Source organism: Channa argus, chromosome 19, assembly GCF_033026475.1.
Source record: "Channa argus isolate prfri chromosome 19, Channa argus male v1.0, whole genome shotgun sequence".
Taxonomy (NCBI): domain Eukaryota; kingdom Metazoa; phylum Chordata; class Actinopteri; order Anabantiformes; family Channidae; genus Channa; species Channa argus.
In genome coordinates, this window is record NC_090215.1 from 6,381,374 (window position 1) to 6,387,373 (window position 6,000).

Here is a 6,000-nt window from a genome sequence, read left to right on the forward strand (position 1 = left end):
ATGTATGTTGTAGTAAGCTGCAAGTTCGTGTGACTTCATAGTAATTAACTGTTTACACACATTTTGGATGGACAGTAAAATTAATTCTGCCTATAATTCTGTACAGTTTAGGACACAGACAGATTAATGTTATTGTTATGAGTAGATATAAGGACAGTGTTGCTGATGCACAGGTTTCCCTGAGCGATCATCACACCATTATCTCCCTTAATAATCATAAACCAACAGTGGTCCAGGAAACAAGAGGCCGAGCAAAGTAAATAAAGAAACTCTTATTTATGACTTATGCCATTGCGTTGTTTACTTGAATCATATTCCAAACCCAATAAGGGCTAATTCTATTTTAATATTACAGCTCTAACAAGGCCATAAGTCATCCAATAACATTAGTTGGAGAATTAATGAATCCTCTTCTTTCCTGTTGATTCATCCAGATTGTCAGGGAGGACTTTTGGCCCCCAGAGCTCTGTGGCTGATGACTCACTGGCTTTATATTGACCTCAATGAGCAGCACTTCCACACTTCCGTTTGCACAGAAAGGCATAAATCTATCACATGAAGGTAGGATTTTCTCTGAATACCCCCCCGATCTTGCCCAAAGAAAGAGGTATCATTTCAGCCACTGAAGGGGTAGAATCCACATGGCAAAACACAAGGACACATGGACAGAATTCATGATGAACAGGGTCGGGGCAGGCTGATAAAATGAAAACAAGAACATGACTTGGTGATTCCTGTCTAGTGTCAAGAGTGGGCTGCAGTCATTAAGTCTTATTATGTCACACTGACTGCGAGTCTGGATCTCAGTTGGCCTCTGGGCTCACTGCGTGGGACGCAACACTCATATGATGTCAGAAATAGAAAGAGCAGGCCTGGCCACATCAGTATTTACTGGATGAGATATTGCAGAATAATTGTGATTTATTTATTCTAAAGAATGTGTGGTTCAGAAAGGGACAAGGTGGCGCCACAGGAATTATACAATGTTGATTGCATTAATTCAGTTGGCCTAGTGGATGCTTCATTTTTTCACATTTAGCGCTTATGCATCAAAATTAGTATTGTCGGAACCATTTATTTGGATGTGTTTATTTAGAGTAAAGATTTCCTGTCATATTTTTTTTTTGTCCTTTTGGCTTATCCTGTGAGTTCAGGGTCACCACAGCGAATCAGTGTCTGCATGTTGATCTGGCACAGTTTTTACGCCGGATGCCCTTCCCGATGCAACCCTCCCCAATTTCTACCGGGTTTAGACCAGTACTGCTTAGCTGGGGATGGGAATGGGCTGTTGGGGGTTCAGTGTCTTGCCCAGAGACACTTCGACATATAGCCGGGACTGGGAATCGAACCACTGTCCATGGACAACTCCCTTACGGACTGAGCTACAGCCGCCCCCATTTCCTGGCATGTTACAGAAAACAAATAAAAAACAAACAAGAAGTCACATGGAACCTTTTTTGGGAATTAAAATATTAATGTAAATGGGCAGACGGAATAATTATTAGTTTAACTTTTGAATTGATGCTAAATACATATAACTTTATTCACAAAATCCTGAAGCTTGTCTGCTTTGATTTACCTATTAAACACAGCTGACCAGAGTCCACAAAAATCAGACACTACAAGCAAATATGGTAAAAGAATATATATATATATATATATATATATATATATATATATATATATATATATATATATAAGAGACTTAAGACATATTTAAGCCAAAACACAATCTTTTTTCAATTAAGATAACAGAGTTGTTTTTGTGCCTCAACATAACTAAACTATTTCCTCTGGTTCCCGCCTACTAGGTTTTGTTTGTTTCACCCTGGATTCTCATCCTCCCCACTCACTCTCACACTATGCCCCTTCCCATTCTTTGTTTGATTTTTCATCTACTAAGCCGATGTTTTGTTGTTGCTTTAGTTGCTCTTTTCTTTTCTCTCTCCCCTTTCCTCTCACTCTAACCGGTCCAGTCAGATGGCTGCCCACCCTGAGCCTGGTTCTGCTGGAGCTTTCTTCCGTTAAAGGGAGTTTTTTCTCTCCACTGAGATTCTCCTTTTGATAATTTATCCCTTAGCTTAGTGTGTTTATCTGTTATTTCATCTTGCACTTGTGCAAATTTATTAAATTATTTGCCTCATCACGCTCTATGTCGCCTTGCATTTGCATCAAATTGTGACACAATACATACAATAGATACAATACACAGAGCCATTTGTTCAAACGGGACCAAAATTGAGGCTAGTGTAGCACATTTGTTTTTGTTCTAAATATTAAAAAATGCTTTATTGCAAATGTGCATAACACGGTAGTTTGACATATGCTTAGGAAATAGTTGTGATAAGTAGGTCGTTAATGTTGTGCAGTCATCAGTTATGTAATATCCTTGTGTTCACAACAACAGCAAAAGAAAGAGGTTTGACACCGGACTTGTTCTCCAGTGTTTTGTGTGAAAGTCCTCTGCTTTGCCTTCAGACAACGTGACTGTGTTTGCAAACTAACAAACATCAGTCTCCGAACAGCCTACATGGCTGTTTAGGTTGGAGGACTCTTTGCAGAAATCACACTGTCAAACCCCATATTCCATCCTCATGTCAACAGGAGAAAGAGAAGTAGGGCATGCATAGTTCCATGCATAAATAATGTGTGTAGCATCATGGGCACATACAAAAATATGCTTTGCATGTGCACATTTATTGCACATTTACAACTGTGGAGCTTCTGGAAGTATCTAAGTGATGCCATATTTGGACTGACTCCACCACACTGAGTCATACAGACCTAGCACACTTGGCTTTGGTTCATCTATGCTAATAGAACATCCATTCTCTGCCAGGGCAGCTTTGCAGCCATGAGGAGCTCTCCCCAACGGAGGCATACTCCATTAGTCCTTCATATGCTCAAAGGCTCCAAGAAATGAAACAAGAGACAGATACCAGCCGTGTTGTTTGAAGAGAAACCGGTATTTTAAAGATTAGGATACAATATTTAGCTTGCAAAGGTATGTAAAGACTGTTTAAAATATGTGAGCCAATGAAATATTTAAGGTTTTAGGTAATTCATAGCTCTTTCTCAATGTGCATTCTTCTCTTAATTTTGTTCTTCAGGACGTGAAATAGCCATTAGTCAAAGCCCAAGTACTGTTCCAAGTTTGCATCTCGGCAAGTACAGATCAAATCACCTTAAATGTTTCTGCTCTGCCAGTTTTATTAAGAATTATGTGGTAGCTGACTTGTGTGGACTTGCAGAAGCCAGATATCCCAGAATGCACTGCTTGCCAACCAGAGGTCCTGATGGAGAGTTTGAGCTAGGCCCATGGTGAATGGATGACTGTATTGATGGCGGTAGAAGGCCGCCTACCCAACCATATTTTGGGTTGAGAAAAATAGCCCATTGAATGGTGTGACAGCAATCGAACCAGCTGCACTAGACCAAAGAAATAAAAATAAATAAGGACACAAAACCCAATAACACAAAAAAAGATGGAAACAGGAACAGAGTCTTTAAAAATGTGTATTAATGCAACACCAATCCACCAATGTCTTTTGATTGATGTTGTTTTATTTTAATATGTGTTTGTCCATGTATATTATATATAATTTTTGAGGGAGCATTTAATTTGATTCATTTTAATTTTCCCTATGTGACCTTTGAACCACGTCAGTGATGTCACTTCCTGCAGATTCGCACCGCTTTCCTCAGTTGGCCATTGGTCTTGCTGAGGAGGGGTGAGTCAGTGCAGGTGCTCTTGCTTTATAATGGTAAAAGATGGTGTAAAAAGGAAATAGTTTAATGATATTTGAAACTTTCCGTTAAAGTGTAATAGATCGCTGTTTGTTTTAGCGTTTGTTCGGAATTATATGTGCCTTTTCTGGACGGCACGTTAAGACGACCGAAAAGTTTGCAGTCCTCAAGCTTGGTTACTGGTTTCTCATGTGGTATGCTCTTGCTTTTTTAAGGTCCATGTAGGAGCCTGGTCAAATGAACTTGCTGTACCGAACTTTTATTATATTTTACACAGAATTTTGAGAAAAGAAAAAGCCGGTTACACCTGCGTCTGCACAGCAATCAGACACTGACGAAAGAGGTATTATTTTTTTAGAAAGGACTTACTAATCCTTGGGAAAATGACACATTGGCAGCGCTGTCATGCTCGGAGGTTATATGGCTGCTTTCAATGTAACAGCAATATCTAAGAAATATTTTTATTTATCACATTTATTAACCTTATTGTTGACAATGAGCTAGGCTTGTCCAGGTGCGGAAACTTTCTGCTTCATCGATTGCTATGATACATGCTCAAACTTTAAATGGTAGAAATGTTTGAAAAAAGCCATAGTCTTCCTCCTGTGACCTCAAACCTCTTAGCATGTATTTCTAAAGAATCTAGCCCAATGTGCAACCTCCTTAAAAATAGCTCCCATCCATCCATAATCTGTAGCCGCTAATGCTGTTTAGGGTCGCAGGGGGAGGCTGAAGCCATCCTAGCTGTCATCGGGTAAGAGGCGGAGTGCACCCCAGACCAGTTGCCAGTCTATCTCAGGGCCAACACAGAGAGACATACTCAGACAACCATTCACACTCACATTGAGTACATCTGCCACAAATTGCATTAGTTTACTGTGTTGAAACTGTGTTGCATCAGTAGCCAGCATAAAAACTATATTTATTATAAATGATATTTAAGTTATAAATGACAAGTCATACAAATAATAATCCATAAATTGCTAAAAATCTACTGAGAGTCAACCTGTGTCAGAATATGTGTATTTGTAATTGTTTGGCCTTTCCACAGCTTCACTTTATATCTAGTACCTGTATGAGACAGCATTAGACATTATGTCTTTCACATGTCTGCTTGTAGCCAGTGAATAAATCCAGGCTGGACATAGCCAGTTGAAAACTAGTTTATTGGTGCCAGTTAGCCAGGACAGTCAATATTAAGCTCAGTAAAGCCAGATAACCCAAACAGAACTAGAATAAGTTCAGCTTGCTTCTTGGTTCAGGCTCCTCATGAGGATGGAGACTGGAGGGCAGTCAGAGTCTGCACATATTGTAGGTGGAAATATGTGAAAGTTGGAAGTTTTATGACTAAACATGTCACAGGGATAAACAAGAAAACAAGATGAGGGATCCAAATGCAGACACACAGGAAGACAGCTGCAATGAAGAGGTTTTATTAAACAAAAGGGTGAATTGGCCAACAGACAAACCTGGGTGAGGTTGGCAGCAAGCAGGTTTGATCAAAATAAATTTGCTAAAACGAAAAGAGCAAAGTCAAAAGAAGATTCAAAACAGAGAAGGAAAAACCAACGGGCAAGAATCCACAAAAAGTGACATGACTAACGTGAGGATCTGGTAGGGAGCACGTGGAGTATGTTGGTGCATGTAGTTTAGTGTTGGCTGGTTAGAAAAAAGGAAACCAGTTGGGGGAGGTCATATCAGAGATCTTTGGGTGGGAGTGATGGAATTTTCAGACTGGGGGTCTGAGGGAATGCAGATGTACAAATGCTATAATTCCTACCCAATATTTCTGACCAAACCCTACAACTGAAGATTTGAGTCTACACTTCGAGCACATCTTGTTTGTTAATTTCAAATCCACTACAGTGTTCTACACAGCCACACAGCTAATCTCATATCTTTGGAGCTTTTAGTCATTTTTTATCATTTTCTATTTTACAAACCGTAAACTGCACTCTTATCAATTCAAGTAGCAGTAGGAAGCAGCTTTCAGTAAAAAATGGTACTGTATGAAAACCCACTCCACTTTTTATCTGAGCTGGAGCTAGTTCATTTGTTGGGGAATGTTTTCAGCAGAGGACACCAAAACAATTTTGACATTGTCCTCAATATTTGGTTGGTTCCGTAAAAAGTAACATCATTACCTTTTCTCCTTGGAGTTTCTTAACACATAGCAGAAAATGACCAATTAGTTCAACAGTCACCTTCCAAAGCATTTAATAATAACTTCACTATTCACATCTCGCATGCAAA